The sequence below is a fragment of the Carcharhinus amblyrhynchos genome, chromosome 26 (genome assembly GCF_965287045.1).
Source record: "Carcharhinus amblyrhynchos chromosome 26, sCarAmb.v2.hapA, whole genome shotgun sequence".
NCBI classification, from domain to species: Eukaryota; Metazoa; Chordata; class Chondrichthyes; order Carcharhiniformes; family Carcharhinidae; genus Carcharhinus; species Carcharhinus amblyrhynchos.
Window position 1 is genome coordinate 504,028 of NC_137349.1, and position 17,763 is coordinate 521,790.

Genomic DNA, 17,763 nt, shown 5'->3' on the forward strand with positions numbered 1-17,763 from the left:
GCAGTCTAAACCACTGGAGGTGTGGGATAAATTCTGTGATGGATGAAAATGATCAGCTTAGTACTGGTTACCATGTGCCCTCGGTCACACCATCCTTGCTTAAACATATGCAATGTATTATCAAAGGAATAATTAGCAAGCAATTCACTCTGGTGTGACTGACAGTTTATGTGTCTAGATGTCATGCTGGTCTGATCTTGTTCTTGTCAGTTTTCGACAACGCCGTCTGACAGTCCCTGTTCTGCATCAGGCCACTGGGGCGAGTGATGTGATCAAAGGAACAAGTAACACATCTGATTTCCCCAAGCCGACTTTCTGCTTTGAGACTTTTCCCCTCCTCTAACCAATTCTCCATCTCCCCACCTGCCATCAGATTCCCATTCCTGCCACCCACTGCCAAACTTCCTCTTCAGTCAGAAGGATAGAAAGGTCTGAGACCATGGTCATTGTCAATGTCACTCTCTGATCAGCCGACATGACGTGTGTCTTTGGAGTGGTGCTGGGCCTCCTCACTAACTCGCTTCCTTGAGATGCAGTCCTTGCTCATAATGCATTATTCTCTCAGGCAGATTTTCTAAGTGCGAACAATACCCATACATTGCAAAAGAATGTTCAGTTAATGGGCAAGAAATGAGGCCTAGCAAGTCCTAACACTTGAAAATGCCTTTCAGAAGCAATTCTTATCATAGAATTATAGAATTCATACAGTGCAGAAGGAGGCTGTTCAGCCCATCAAGTCTGCACTGGCATCTTTTATCTGGGCGGCATGAGGACACAGTTGTTAGCACTGCTGCTTCACAGTGCCAGCGACCTGGTTTCAATTCCAGTCTTGGGTCACTGTCTGTGTGGAGTTTACACATTCTCCCGTGTCAGCGTGGGTTTCTTCAAGTGCTGAGGTTTCCCTCCACAGTCCAAAGATGTGTGGGTTAGGTGGATTGGCCATGCTAAATTGCCTCTTAGTGTTAGGGGGACTAGCTAGGGTAAATGCATGGGGTTATGGGGATAGGGCTTGGGTGGGATTGTGGTTGGTGCAGACGTGATGGGCTGAATGGCCTCCTTCTGCTGTGTAGGATTCTATGATCTTAATCAGGCCCACTCCATGCCCTATCCCTGTAATCTCATGCATTTAATCTTGCTAATCCCCTAATCGACACACTAAAGGGGCAATTTAGCATGCCCAATCTAACTAACCCCCACATCTTTGGAATGTGGGAGGAAATCGGAGCACCTGGAGGAAACCCACACAGAGAATGGGAGATTGTGCAGACTCTGCACAATCACTCAAGGCTGGGATCGAACCCAAGTCCCTGCTGCTATAAGGCAGTGGTGCTAATCACCTGCCACCCTAGATGTCATTTAGTATTTGTTGTCAAAGTTGCTGAGAATTTCCTGTGCTGATTAAAAAAATGTGACTTGAACATAAGAACATAAGACAGTTAATTTATTCGGTGGTAATATTCTCCAAATAATCAACAGGCAAAGTATCTTCAACTGAACTAGACTCATTTTAGACAATATTCTTGTAAATACTACAGGATAGAAAATGGAAGTTGGTATTCATGAGATAAAGAGTTTAACTCTACTCAAACCTTTCGTGGAATCACATCTGAATAACAGATATCTGACAGGAAGCTGCGAGGCTATAATTCAACTGAAGGGTTTAAGTAATGATCCAAACCATGGGGGTGAACTTTGCTCAGTTATGACTGTCATTTGAAGCCAGAGGTTAAATTGAAGCTTTCACCTTTGCATTGCACTGTTTCATACACCATAAAGCTGATTTCAAATGTGATCATTAGCAACAGTGAGTCTTGTCAACTGGTTAAACATTTTGCCATATGTCCTAACGGGAACTGTGTGTTTGTGGATCAGAAATGTTGTCAGTTTTATTTTTCTTTGCTCTTAAAATTAAAGTTCTTACTTATTTTTCCAAAGCAAGAGAGACTGAGAAAAGACAGATCAAATCCACAGCTCCCAATTTCTAAAGTAAAAAGTTTATTAATTAGTCACAAGTAGGCTTACATTAACACTTCAATGAAGTTGCTGTGAAAATCCCCTAGTTGCCACACTCCGGCCCCTGTTTGGGTACACTGAGGGAGAATTTAGCATGGTCAGTCCAGCTAACCAGCACGTCTTTTGGACAGTGGGAAGAAACTGGAGGACCCAGAGGAAAACCCACGCAGACTAGGGGAGAATTACAAACTCAGCACAGACAGTGACCCGAGCTGGGAATCGAACCTGGGGTCCCTGGCGTGGTGAGGCAGCAGTGATAAGCACTGTGTTACTGTGCCACCCCAACAGACAGCAGCTGCTAGGTCTGAGTCTGCTTCTTTTATTTCCTGCTCCCTCAGATCCATCTTTTGAACCTTCTTCTGTCCATTTTTACCCTGCACCATTACTTCTTTTGTCATTTAATTTATCCAGTACTTTTGCTCTTTCCCCTTTCCTGAACCTCTGCATTTGCTTAAAACTAGTTGCATCCCTAATGTTTTCCAGTTCTGATGAAAAGTTATCAACCTGAAATTTTAACTCTGGGGGTGATTTTGTGCCTGTACTTGCCATGAGCACAAACGGCAACATGGACGCAAAATCTCACATGGCTTGGAAAATGGGAATCTTGCTGGCGAGGTCTCAGGTTCTGATTTTCCTCACCCCTTGCCAGCGATGTTAAGGGGTTCACACCATTTTCATGCTAGTTTTCTCATCTCAGCCACTCTATACACAGAGGGAAAATTTCCAATCCTTGTATTAGTAGCATTTTCTGTTTTTATTTCAGATTTCCAATGTCTGAAACATGTTGTTTTGTAAGAAGATTTCTCCAAATCACTTCAAAGTATTTCAAATACACTGACTTGAAATCTCCTGTGAAATGCAATGAATGTCATTAAGTAAATAATTAACACAGCATACGTTTGCACGGCAAATTTTGACTGACATATTTTGGAATACTTGTAGGGTGACACGGGTAACTCAGTGGTTAGCACTGCTGCCTCACAGGACCAGGGACACAGTTATGCTTCCTGGTTTGGGTCACTGTCTGTGTGGAGTCTGCCCTTGTCTTAGGTTTCCTCCTGATGCTCCAGTTTCCTTCCACACTCTGTAAGACATGCTGATTAGATGTATTGGCTACGCACAGAAGCGCCTGAGTGTGGTGACCAGTGGATTTTCACAGTAACTTCACTGCTTGTGACACTAATAAATAAACTTAAAATATTAATCACTTCAAAAAGCATTGTTGTAATTTAACAATTATCTGAATCATAGGAGCAAGGGTTGTAATTTTGCAGCTGTTCACACCCTGCAAGCGAGGACAGAGAGAACCAAATCTCTGTTCACTGCAACGGGATCAGAAAATCCCACTGGCAAAACAGTCAATAAATTCCACCCAAGGAGTTTAATCTTTGCACTGAAGCATAAACGATATTGGGTCATGGAAATGGATAGTAAGCAACCAATTCTACAAACCAAGCCAAACTGAATCTCCTCCTCCATCCCAGCCCAATTATGTGTCATTCCCCAGTTAGGATTGCAAACAGGTTTTCAACTGGACCAACTATCTAAAAACTGGCTGAAGAAACAGGGTAGAGGCTGGTATTTCTGCAGCCAGAAAGTCACCTCCTGACATGCTGAAGTCTGTCCATCTACAAGGTACAAGTCAGGAGAGATAATGGAATTCTTTCCACTTGCCTGGATGAATGCAGCTCCAATACCACTCAAGAAGCTCGACAATATCCAGGACAAAGCAGACTGCTTGATTGGCATCCCATCCATCATTTAAACATTCACTCATTCTAGCTCTGGTGCACAGGTAGAAGTGTGCATCTGCATCTGCAAGATGCACTGCAGCAAATTGCCAAGATCCAGTTTGACAACACCTGCCAACCTGTGCCTCTATCATCAAGAAGGCTAAGTGTTGCTGACACATGGAAACACTATCACCTGCAAATTCAACTTACATACCACCCTGACTTGGAACGATGTCATCAATTCTTCACTATATCTGCGTTGAAACCCTGGAACTTTCTTTGAACAGCGCTGTGGATGTACCTGCATCATGTGGACTGTAGTTCAATAAGACAGTGATTGTGGAGGTGGGGGGGAGTGGGCGGTGGGGTGCAACAAATGTTGGCCTTGCCAGCAACTGTCTCATCACACGAACAAATAAAATTTAAAAAAAAATCCCATTCCATTATTGCTCTGAGTTCCTTATTGATGCATAACACTGATCTGGGATCATTCATCTCAACACAACTCAGTACAGTTTGTTACTGTAGTCTTAGTGTCCTGGCCAACATTCTGCCCTCAACCAGCAGTTAGAAGTTAATAAATCAACTCATTGCTGTTTGTGGATAATTATGATTTGCACATTTGTCTACACAACAATTCATGCATTTCAAAGTCATCTGAAGCCCTGTAGAAAGTCACTGAGAAAACGACAAGGTGACTGATTTAATGAGGGTTGACAAAGGGACAGAAGGGAGTCAATATGAGATTCACAAAAGAGTACATACAGCAGGCAGGAAAGTGTATGTTATTGGCAAAGAGATTGGAGGCAATGAACGAAAGAACATTCAGAATAATGAAAGAAGCCAATGTGGTTAACCAAAAAGAGCAGTTCCACACTGATACAATTGTCATTCTATGGGCACGCTGTAAAGGATTGATCCCCAAGGAATTCAAAAGACCCGAATCTTATTGCACAGACTCTTTTCAGCACTGGGCCTCGTCAATATAATAAGACCTCAATAAATAAAATGCAGAAGAGATGCATCGCTCGGTATCCATCAATTTTTCCTTAACTAGAATAATTGTTCATCAGTTTCCACAGCGGATATATACCTCGCGCTGGATTTTGACATATTGACATTAATCTTTCCTTCTTTAAAATTGATTTTATCAGCCTCAACCACTCAAGAATGAGAATTATTTTGAAAAAACCCTTTTCACACCTGATGGCAGTAACCTACGCTCACACATTTTAATGGCAAGTAGATCTCTTGCTTTGGGTTATTTAAGTTACAAAACTTTTATTGCGCTGAAATTTCATCAGTACAAATCCTATCTCAGAACCTAAACCCCTCGATCCTCCTCTCTGTCTAGTTTAGGGCTTGAGGCCTTGAGCGACCCCATTTCTGGAGATAAGGGAGGGTTATAGAGAAGGGATAAAATCTCTTTGGAAACAAACTAAAAAAGAAGGCACTTATTTGCTGCTGGGATGCTGAACTAGACATGTGACCTATTGAGTATTGATACTGGAGCCTGCACCTATGTATAGGGTGACTTAGTGTGTATTTGACTCCAAAATGGGCAGACTACTCACACCCTGTTAGAATGTAAGTTTCCCTCTTGACCTGACCCTTAATCAGGTCCTTGGTCATTTCTGTCTATTATTCCAGACATTACTTCCCAAAATGTTATGCTGCTGACTCATATCAGGAACCTGAGTGTGTCAGATGATTAAAGTAGATGATAAGTCTGGTTATATACCACCAACAGAAGATACTCAGCCATAAATCACTTCAATGTTTGATTTATTTCCCAACATGTTTGTATTGTCAGGGCCCTGTTTGCCATTTTGTGCTGAAAAGGGTGTGCAATAAAGTTCAGGTATTAAAAGGCAAGTGGGTCAATCCTCTACAGCTTGTCCACACAATGACTGACTCATGTAAAGTTTATTAATGTCATAAGTAAGCTTACATTAGCACTTGCGATGAAGTTACAGTGAAAATCCCTAGTTGGCACACCCTGGTGCTTGTTCGGGTACACCGAGAGAGAATTTAGCATGGCTAATACATCTGACCAGTACGTCTTTCGGACTGTAGGAGGAAACCAGGGCACCTGTAGTAAATCCACGCAGACATGGGGAGAATGTGCAAATTCCACACAGTCACCCAAAGCTGGGATTGAACCTGGGTCCCTGGTAGTGTGAGGCAGCAGTGCTAACCACAGTGCTGCCCAATATGTGCTTTCCAAAAATAAAATTTAATAAAGATGATTTCATCCAGATCATTAATAGTGTTTCTTTGCCCAGCTCTATTTGTCATTCTGCCACCTGTCATAATACTGAGTAGATAGTTGTATGAAAAAAATATGCTTGTTCTGTGAGTTATACTCCACGTTACGTCAATGGCAACCAGTGCCACCTGAACTGGATAAGGCTGGATTGTTTTCTGTAGAGCAGTGGGAAAATGATTGAAGTCTATGAGATTATGAGGGATATGGACCAGGCTGAGTAGGAGCTTGGTTTTGGGGTCATTCACGAGGAGGCGCAGTTTTAGGGTGAGGGACAGGAGATTCAGAAGCGATTTGAGAAAACACATTTTCATTCAGGGGGCGCTGGGAGCCTGGAATGTGCTGCCCGGGAAGGTAGTGGAGGCCAGAAACTTTACAACCCTTCAAAAAATTTGGATGACCAGTCAAAATATCATAACATTCAAGGATATCGGACAAATGCAGGAAAATGGGATTCGCGTGCCTTTAGTGGCAGTTTTTGTTGGTGCAGGCTTGATGCGCCAAAGGGCCTTTTCTACACTGTATCATAGTCTATGTATAACTCTGTAACTATTTTATAGAGTTCTTTGCCTGGGATTGTTTAAAAATTGGTGGTAAATTTTCATCTTCAGCACTCTTGACACAAGCGGTTCACGCATGGGAAGGCGCACAATGGTACAGTGGTTAGCACTGCTGCCTCACAACACCTGGGATCTGGATTTTATTCCTAGGTCACTGTGCAGAGTCTGTTCATTCTCCCTGTGTCTGCTTGGATTTCCTTTGGGTGCTCCGGTTTCCTCCCACAGTCCAAGAGATGTGCTGGCTAGATGCATTGGCCGTGCTAAATTCTCCCATAGCGTACCCGAAAAGGCGCCAAAGTGTGGCGACTAGGGGATTTTCACAGTAGCTTCATTGCAGTGTTAATGTAAGCCAACTTGTGACACTAAATTAAAAAAAAGAAATCAGGTGTGTTCCTCTCCACTATATTCTGCCTATGAATTGGTGCTGTGAGACTTCTTACATGAATTTTAGTGGATGTAGTGTGAATTCCTGACTGTGCTCCAGGCATTAATGATGAAACTCTATACTTTCACCATGTCTTTTTAACATGAGCAGATGAGCCTTTCTGGATCTTTGTTAACTGTAAAATCTGATTGGTATTTGAATGTAATTCTAGGCCAAAGTGTGAGGGGTGGACAGTGGCAAAGTGGTTAGCACTGCTACCTCACGGCGCCAGGGACCCAGGTTCGATTCCTGGCTTGGGTCACTGTCTCTGTGGAGTTTGCATGTTCTCCCCATGTCTGCATGGGTTTCCTCCGGGTGCTTAGTTTTCTCCCACAGTGCTGAAAGGTGTGCTGGTTAGGTGCATTGGCCATGCTAAATTCTCCCTCAGTGTACGTGAACAGATGCCAGAGTGTGGCCACTAGGGGATTTTCTCAGTAACTTCAATGCAGTGTTAATGTAAGCTGAATAATAAATAAACTTTTAATATGGTGTGAATTGGGTCTACTGATATTGCGTTTACATACACTGACACTCATGCTAACCAATTCCTATAGAACAGCTACACCTTAAATGTCGGAACAGAGTGAAAAAGATTTGCAAAACAATTAGATGCTAACCCTTTGACAAAAAAATGAGGTGTTCAATGCTCTACACTAACCAATCCAAACATAACAATTATCACTGAGTCCTAATCATACCAGGGAACCAGATTTCCTATGATCCCCATGCACGATTTAACAGTGCATTCCTACTAACTATAAATGCTTCATGTGTACCTATTGGAAACAGACTAAAGACATGATGCAAAATTAAATTTATTCAAATTTTTTTTTTAAATACATTTGCTGTATTAGAGCTATTGTCTAATACTCCAAGTGCAAAGGTTGTACTGGCTAGACTCTGCCAGATGAATGATTAAAGCAAATTTTTACTTACAAAGGGAGAATGGGGGCATGGACTGCAAGATTAAACACTTGAAAGAACACGTTGCCACAGTAACCCCCAGGGAAACATTCTGGTTTAAAAAACAAGTGACACTTAAAAAGGTTATATACTTGAGTGCAGACGTTAGCAGAACAGACAGCTGACTAAAGGCTAGGCTTCAGGATTGTCAAGTCTCACAGATCTTCTGAAATTCAATTTGAAACAACATGCAAATATCTATCATCTCTCTGTGGGGTAGGTAAATAATGTCTGTGCTGCACTCTTTTCAATGCTGCTATTTAAATATTTCAGCACAGATTGCACCCAGCTTGCTATTGGTCACCACCTCAGATACTGTTGACCACCAGCTGCCTGCAAGTAGCTAATGATGCCGTCCCACACTATGACTACTACCTTTCCCTAGTAATACGGGAACAGGAGGAAGCAATTTAACCTCTCGAGCCTGTCCCACCGCCATTCATTGAGATTATGGCTGATCTCTGACCTAACTGGGCAGCCAATGGCCTAGTGGTATTATCACTAGACTATTAATCCAGAAACTCAGCTTGGGTTTGAATCCTGCCACGGTAGTGGTGGAATTTGAATTCTATAAAAAAAACTGGAATTAAGAATCTTGACCTTGAAAGCATTATCGATTGTTGGAAAAGCCCATCTGGTTCACTAATGTAGTTTAGGAAAGGAAATCTGCCATCCTTACCTGCTCTGACTTACATGTAACTCCAGAGCCATAGCAATGTGGTTGAGTCTTAACTGCCCTCCGAAATGGCCTAGCAAGCCTTTCAGTTTCAGGGCAACTAGGGACAGGCAATAAATGCCGGCCAGCCAGCGATGTCCATGTCCCACGAATGAATAAAAAACTCTGTTTATCCTTTAGTATATTTGGCTTGCAAAAATCTATCAATTACAGTTTCAAAATTTGAAAATTGATCTAACATCAGTTTCCATTTGTGGAGAAGGTCAACAAATTCGACTGCATTTGTGTATAGAAATTCCATTCTATTCTTGGAAGGTCTAGCCTTAATTTTGACGCTGTATCCCCTAGACCTAGATTCTCCAACAAGCAGAATCATAGAATATTCCAGTGCACAAGAGGCCCTTTAGTCCATCCGGTCTCCACCATTGCATGAAAGACCCTGACCTGCTCACCTACTCCCACTTACCAGCACTTGCCCCATAGCCTTGAATGTTATGGCGTGCCAAGTAGTTTTTAAAGGATCCACCACCCTCCCTCCCAGGCAGTGCATTCCAGGCTGTTACCACCCTCTAGGTAAAAACATTTTTCCTCAAATCCTCTGAAACCTCCCACTCCTCACTTGTACCCTCATAACTGATCCTTCAGCTAAGGAAACAACTGTTCCCTATCCATAATCTTGAGCATCTCAATCAGGTAACCCCTCAGTCTTCTCTGCTCCAGAGAAAACAACCCAAACCTATCCAACCTTGCTTAAATGTTCCATCCTAGGCAACATCCTCAGCATCCCTTCCAGTGCAGAAAGTAAGGAAATATCTTCCTTATATGCATATAGCTTCCCTTTACTTACCCTATCTGTTCCCCATAATATCTTGAAAACTTGGGTCAAATCATCTCTATATCTAGGAAATACAAGCCTCGTTTTTGTAACCTTACTTGCAATATAACCTTTGAAGTTCAGATATCATTCTGGTAAATCTATGCTGCATTCCCTTCCCTTGAACCATAGAACATTACAGCTCAGAAACAGGCCTTTTTGGCCCTTCTTGTCTGTGCTGAACCATTTTTCTGCCTAGTCCCACTGATCTGCACTTGGACCATATCCCTCCACACCCCTCTCATCCATGAACCCATCCAAGTTTTTCTTAAATGTTAAAAGTGACCCCGCATTTACCACTTTATCCAGCAGCTCATTCCACACTCCCACCACTCTCTGTGTGAAGAATTCCCCCCTAATATTCCCTTTAAACTTTTCTCCTTTCACCCTTAACCCATGCCCTCTGGTTTTTTTCTCCCCTAGCCTCAGTGGAAAAAGCCTGCTTGCATTCACTCTATCTATACCCCTCAAAATTTTATACACCTCTATCAAATCTCCCCTCATTCTTTTACACTCCAGGGAATAAAGTCCTAACCTATTCAATCTCTCTCTGTAACTCAGCTTCTCAAGTCCCGGCAACATCCTTGTGAACCTTCTCTGCACTCTTTCAACCTTATTTACATCCTTCCTGTAACTAGGTGACCAAAACTGTACACAATACTCTAAATTCAGCCTCACCAATGCCTTATATAACCTTACCATAACACTCCAACTTTTATACTCGATACTCCGATTTATAAAGGCCAATGTACCCAAAAGCACTCTTTACGACCCTATCCACCTGTGACGTCACTTTTAGGGAATTCTGTACCTGTATTCCCAGATCCCTCTGTTCAACTGCACTCTTCAGAGTCCTACCATTTACCCTGTACGTTCTACTTTGGTTTGTCCTTCCAAAGTGCAATACCTCACATTTGTCTGCATTAAATTCCATTTGCCATTTTTTAGCCCATTTTTCTAGCTGGTCCAAATCCCTCTGCAAGCTTTGAAAACCTTCCTCACTGTCCACTACACCTCCAATCTTTGTATCATCAGCAAATTTGCTGATCCAATTTACCACATTATCATCCAGATCATTGATATAGATGACAAACAACAATGGACCCAACACCGATCCCTCCAGCACACCACTAGTCACAGGCCTCAACTCAGAGAAGCAATCCTCCACTACCACTCTCTGGCTTCTTCCATTGAAAAGACAGTAAAAAGTCTGACAACACCAGGTTTTAGTCCAACCTATTTATTTGATAATATTCTCACTAGCTTTCGAGGGGACAGAGGCTGTCCCCTCGAAAGCTAGTGAGAATATTATCAAATAAATAGGTTGGACTAAAACCTGGTGTTGTCAGACTTTTTACTGTGTTTACGCCAGTCCAACGCTGGCATACCCACATCATTCTTCCATTGAGCCAATGTCTAATCCAATTTACTGCCTCTCCATGTATACCTAGTGATTGAACCTTCCTAACTAACCTCCCATGAGGGACCTTGTCAAAGGCCTTGCTGAAATCCAGGTAGACAACATCCACTGCCTTCCCTTCATCCACTTTCCTGGTAACCTCCTCAAAAAACTCTAATAGATTGGTCAAACATGACTTACCACACACAAAGCCATATTGACTCTCCCTAATAAATCCCTGTCTATCCAAATATTTGTAGATCCTATCCCTTAACACACCTTTCAATAACTTGCCAACAACCGACATCAAACTTACTGGCCTATAATTTCCCAGATTTCTTTTGGAACCTTTTTTAAACAACGGAACAACATGAGCCACCCTCCAATCATCTGGCACCTCCCCCGTGAATACTGACATTTTAAATATGTCTGCCAGGGCCCCTGCAAGTTCAACACTCGCCTCCCTCAAGGTCCGTGGGAATACCCTGTCCAGTCCTGAGGATTTATTCACTCTGATTTGCCTCAAGACAGCCAGCACCTCCTCCTCTTTAATCTGTAAAAGTTCCATGATCTCCCTACCTCTTTGCCCTATTTCCGTAGACTCCATGCCTGTTTCCTCAGTAAATACAGATGCAAAAAACCCATTTAGTATCTCCCCCATCTCTTTTGGTTCCATACACAGTCTACCACTCTGGTCTTCAAGGGGACCAATTTTATCCCTCACTGTCCTTTTGCTCCTAACATAGCTATAGAAGCTCTTTGGATTTTCCTTCACTCTGTCTGCCAAAGCAAACTCATGTCTTCTTTTAGCCCTCCTGATTTCCCTCTTAAGTAGCTTCTTGCACTTCCTCTGGTCCTCTAGCTGTAAGGAACAGCACTTCATTCACTTCTTTGATTTTCTTATGAACCTCTATGTGAAATTTTAGTGACATCTATGCCTCAAGGCCTGAATTTTTGCACAGACAGTGAGGGCACCCGGCTTATCCAAAATAGTGCCAGCACACAAATTCTATCTGTAACTAGCCGTCACCATTTTAGGAGAGGGGTGTTAGGTTGTACTTTGCACATCCATAGTTCATGGAGGTAACTACACATGTTAAAGTGCAGTCACCTTCAGTTAAATCCAATTTTCAATACTGGGATGACCAAAACATGACTCATATACTTTAGGCCTATCAGAAGAAGGTTTACAGTTGGCAGAGTTGAGAACATAGGAACAGGAGTTGGCCACTTAACCCATCGAGCCTACACTGCCATTCAATATAATCATGGCTGATCATTCACTTCATTGCCTTTCCTCCACATTCTTCCCATATCCCTTTATGTCATTGGTATTTAGAAATCTCTCCTTTAAACATATTCAGTGATTGAGCTTCCACAATGTTATAATCCAAGTTCAAAACTCCAAATGTTTTATGAAGTCCACTGGGATCATCACTAATTTAGATCATTATTATTCAAGAATGGGGAGAGGGCGGGAAAGTGGAACTGAGTCACAACAGATCAGCCATGATCTTATTGAATGGCGGGGCAGGCTCGAAGGGCTAGTTGGCCTACTCCTGCTCCTATTTCTTATGTTCTTATGTTCTTATGTCCATTTATCATATCATTTTTAATAAAATCTAGCATTTTTCCTACTATTGAAGTAAACCTATCAGGTTTGTAGTTCCTTGTTTTCTATTTCATAGAACATAGAACATAGAACACTACAGCACAAACAGGCCCTTCGGCCCACGAGTTGTGCCGATCACATCAACACCTACCAACCTACAGACCTATCTATAACCCTCAATCTCATTAAACCCCATATACTCATCCAGAAGTCTTTTAAAAGACCCCAGCGAGTTCGCCTCCACCACCACTGACGGCAGCCGATTCCATTCACTCACCACCCTCTGAGTGAAATACTTACCCCTAACATCACTTCTGTACTTTCCTCCCCGCACCTTAAATCTGTGTCCTCTCGTAGCAACCATTTCAACCTGGGGAAATAGCCTCTGAGAGTCCACCCTATCTATTCCTCTCAACATTTTGTAAACTTCTATCAGGTCGCCTCTCAACCTTCGTCTCTCCAGGGAAAAGAGTCCCAGCTCCCTCAACCTAACTTCATAAGGCATGCCTCCCAGTCCAGGCAACATTCTTGTAAATCTCCTCTGTACCCTCTCAATAGCTTCTACATCTTTCCTATAGTGAGGCGACCAGAACTGCGCACAATACTCTAAATGAGGCCTGACAAGGGTCTTATAAATTTCCCCCTCCTTTTAAATAGGGCCTGACATTTGTTACCTTCTAACTTGCAGGAAGCAAGATAGAATATGGGAAGATGCATCACCAATGCACCCATTATCGCCATAGCTTTCCCTTTCAACAATCTGGGATGTAAATCATCAGATCCTGGGGATTATTCAACCTTCAATCCCATTAATTTCTCCTATACAACCTTTTTATTAATAGAGATTACTTATAATTTCTCATGCACGTTAGTACTTGGATCTTTAATTCTTAGAGTTCCTTTATCTTCATTAGTGAAGACTGATACAGAGTAATCATTTAGCTTCTCTGCCATTTCTCTACTTTCCATTCTAAATTCTCCTAACACTGTCTGTAATGGGTAGTTACTTGGAGGGGTAGGTACCCTCGCGGATATGTTCATGGCAGATCTTTGAGAGAGGTAACATGCTCTTAGGGAGAGGTCAAGTGCCCTTTGGGATTGTTAAAATAGACATAAAGAGAGGGTGTAGGGGCTAGAAGACTTTTTTTAAAAGGCGAGGGGTGGGGCATTGTTTGCAGCGGGAACAATGTGCTGAATCTCTGAGGCCCGCCTTTTGCCCAGTCCACCTCCACACAGAGCAGCCCCTGTGCTGGGTTTGGTGAGCTTCACTCCCATTACAGTCCATCCCTCCCCCCGCCCTACCCCCCTCAACACACACACACACACACACACACACACACACACACCCCAGAAAAGAAAATCTGACAATCCAGCAAGCTTTTCTTGTGTCAGATTTGCAAAGCTGTGAATTCTCCCAACATTGTACAAAAGTAGTCAGCACGACTTTGTCAAAAGCAAGTCATGCCTTACGAGCCTAGTTGAGTTCTTTGAAACTATGACTAAACACATTGATGAAGGAAGTGCAGTGGACGTGGTTTATATGGACTTCAGCAAGGCGTTTGATAAGGTCCCCCATGCAAAACTTCTTGAGAAGGTGAGAGGGCATGGGATCCAAGGGGCTTTGGCCTTGTGGATCCAGAACTGGCTTGCCTGCAGAGGGCAGAGAGTGGTTATGGATGTGTCTTTTTCTGCATGGAGGTCAGTCACCAGTGGAGTGCCCCAGGGATCTGTTCTAGGACCCTTGCTGTTTGTCATTTTCATAAATGACCTAGATGAGGAAGTGGAGGGATGGGTTAGTAAGTTCGCCAATGACACGAAGGTTGGTGGTGTTGTGGATGGTCTGGAGGGTTATCAGCAGTTGCAGCGTGACATAGATAGGATGCAAGACTGGGCGGAGAAGTGGCAGATGGACTTCAACCCGGATAAATGTGTAGTGGCCCATTTTGGCAGGACCAATGGGATGAAGGAGTATAAGATCAAGGGTAGGACTCTTAGCAGTTTAGAGGATCAGAAGGACCTTGGGGTCTGGGTCCATAGGACGCTCAAATCGACCTCGCAGGTGGAGGCTGTGGTCAAGAAGGTGTATGGTGTACTGGCCTTCATTAGTAGAGGGATTGAGTTTAGGAGTCGGGAGATAATGCTGCAAATTTATAAGACCCTTGTCAGACCTCACTTGGAGTACTGTGCGCAGTTCTGGTCGCCTCACTACAGGAAGGATGTGGATGCTATTGAGAGGGTGCAGAGGAGATTTACAAGGATGTTGCCTGGATTGGGAGGCGTGCCTTATGAAGATAGGTTGAGAGAGCTGGGACTCTTCTCCCTGGAGAGCCAAAGGTTGAGAGGCGACCTGATAGAGGTTTATAAAATGTTGAGAGGAATAGATAGGGTGGATTCTCGGAGGCTATTTCCCCGGGTTGAAATGGTCGCTACGCGAGGACACAGGTTTAAGGTGCTGGGGAGCAGGTACAGAGGAGATGTTAGGGGTAAGTTTTTCACTCAGAGGGTGGTGAGTGAATGGAATCGGCTGCCGTCGGTGGTGGTAGAGGCGAACTCGTTGGGGTCTTTTAAAAGACTTCTGGATGAGTATATGGAATTTAATGGGATTGAGGGTTGTTGATAGGCCTGGTAGGTATGGATATGATCGGCGCAACTTGTGGGCCGAAGGGTCTGTTTGTGCTGTAGTGTTCTATGTTCTATGTTCCATTGTGCTCCTGACCCAGGAGTGAAAATTCAGTCCCAAGTTTTTTTAGATAGCCACTGTTTCTAGCTTTCTGCCATTTAGAAAGTACCCCCTTTTATCCTTTTTAAGGGCAAAGTGGATGACCTCAAATCTGTCTCCACGGAAATCCACTTATCACAAGTTAGCCCATTCACCCAACCTCTATCAATATCTCTTTATAATGTTCTGCCTCCACCTCCTACACTGCTGATAATGTCCCCTGTCCTTTGTCATTAGCACTTTTGAATATGCAGCTTTCATCTAAGTGGTTAATCAATACACTGAAGAATTCAGGCTCCAGAACAAAGCTTTTCAGGACACTGTAAAAGCAACATTCTGCTGAGAAGTGTACCTGTCTGTTATTCCTGCTTTCAGTTTTCATGTTCAGCCAATTTCCTAACTAGGTCAATAATTTGCCTTCCAGACCAACTATCTCTGATGTGCACACAACTGACTTATTACATAGGATATAGCTCTGGACTCAGCTTATCCCATTCAGAACTACCATCTGGTAACTTATATCACACCAATAGAAAAACTTGCCTTGTAATGTCAGGCTCAAAATATCAATTGTGTTTTTGGGATTTACTCTCTGTTTAACTGAAACTGAAACATTAGAATTCAATAAAAAGTATCTGGAAATACTATGAAACCATTGTTGATTGTCAGAAAAAAACATCCAGTTCACCTATGCTCTTTAGGGGGAGAAATCTGCTCTCCCTACCTGGTCTGGCCGATATGTAACTCCAGAGTCACAGCAATGTGGTTGACTCTCATCTACCCAACTGAAATTTCCTAGCAATCCACTCAGCTCAAGGACAACAAGGATGGGCAATAAACACTGCCAAAGCCAGGGACACCCATGTCCCACGAATGAATAAATGAATTTTAAAAATTCTCCTTTGGAAGCCAGCCTACATAGAATCATAGAACCCTACAGTGCAGAAAGAGGCCCTTCAGCCCAACGAGTCTGCACTGACCGCAATCCCACCCAGGCCCTACCCCCATATCCCTACATATTTACCCGCTAATCCCTCTAACCTACGCATCTCAGGACATTAAGGGGCAACTTTAGCATGGCCAATCAACCTAACCCGCACATCTTTGGACATCTTTGTAAATACATAAATGTAACTATTCAATGTTCATGTTGATGAGAATGGGGATTTTAAATATAATTTCTTTGATGTTGTTATGTGCTGGATGAGGAATAGGAAATAATGGAAATGCTCTTAAGGGTTAATCACTTTGTATCCTGTCTCATTCAATAATCTAACCTTCTGGTTTAATAATGCAAAAGGTTTCACTGAAGCTTAAACATGAGATGCACATAATTAGATTAAGTGTATAGAATTTCAACCATTTCCTATTTCACCCACTGTAAGCAGCATTGTTGGCAGATACTTACTTCAGCTGTATCGTTACTCCAAGATATTAAGGGGAACATTCAAATGATATAAACCTCAATACACTTTTTTACAAATGAATCCACAGAAATTGATCATTACAGAATTCAATTGCTTGTAGAACATAAACAAAATATAAAAAATCTCTCACTGAACAATTGAACTACTATTATGTAATAAGGAAACAGTTTTGAAGTTATTGCTTGCTACATTGGCTTATGATGCTTAATGTGTTTGTAGGAAATTCCTTTATTTGAACAAATGCATTATTTTCCTCCAGGTGCTCCGGTTTCCTCCCACAGTCTGAAAGATGTGCTAGGGTAGGGTACATTGGCCATGCTAAATTCTCTCTTAGTTTACCCGAACAGGTGCCGCAATGTGGCGAATAGGGGATTTTCACAGTAACTTCATTGCAAAAGCCTACTTGTGACACTAATGAATAAACTTAAACATCATATTCTACAACCTCTTCTTTCCTTCTCCTCTATGAACGCTATGTACTCCCAAAAAAATTCTAAGGCCGAAATTGAATAATAAAGAGTAAATCCCTTTTTTTTAGCAGGATTTTCAAAATGAATCTCCCACACTCTGTGCATCATAGAATAGATTAGGCTTGTACTTGTTAGAGTTTAGAAGAATGAGGGGAGATCTCATTGAGACGTATAAGATGATGAATGGGATGGATAGGATAGAGGTGGAAAGAGTCTTCCCGCTCAGAAAGGACAGTAGGACTAGGGGGCACAGCCTCAAGATAAAGGGGGGGTGGTTTAGAACAGAGTTGAGGAGGAACTTCTTCACTCAAAGGGTGGTGAATCTCTGGAATTCTCTGCCCGTTGAAGTGGTGGAGGCTACCTCGCTAAATATTTTTAAGACGCGGGTTGATGGGTTTTTGATAAGAGAGGGGATTAAGGGTTATGGGGAGAGGGCGGGAATTTGGAACTGAGCCACGACAGATCAACCATGGTCTTATTGAATGGTGGGGCAGGCTCGAAGGGCTAGTTGGCCTACTCCTGCTCCTATTTCTTATGTTCTTATGTTCTTATCATGGAACACCCAAGCATGAATCTCGCTGAAGATTTGGGGGCAGGAACTATTCCCACTGAAGAGGCTGGCAGCAC

At 42.7% G+C, this 17,763-nt stretch overlaps 1 protein-coding gene and 1 long non-coding RNA gene across 3 annotated transcripts in view; one reads left to right on the forward strand and one right to left on the reverse strand.

Annotated features, from left to right (window-relative positions):
* Positions 1-17,763, reverse strand: part of fgf22 (fibroblast growth factor 22) — a 181,750-nt gene that overhangs the window by 53,142 nt on the left and 110,845 nt on the right. The window lies entirely within an intron of this gene.
* The window catches only part of LOC145358522 (uncharacterized), a 47,336-nt gene continuing 37,635 nt past the window's right edge, over positions 8,063-17,763 (forward strand). Inside the window, exon 1 of the long non-coding RNA XR_013889490.1 lies at positions 8,063-8,175. This is a non-coding gene — a long non-coding RNA (uncharacterized LOC145358522). The remainder of the gene's footprint in view (positions 8,176-17,763) is intronic.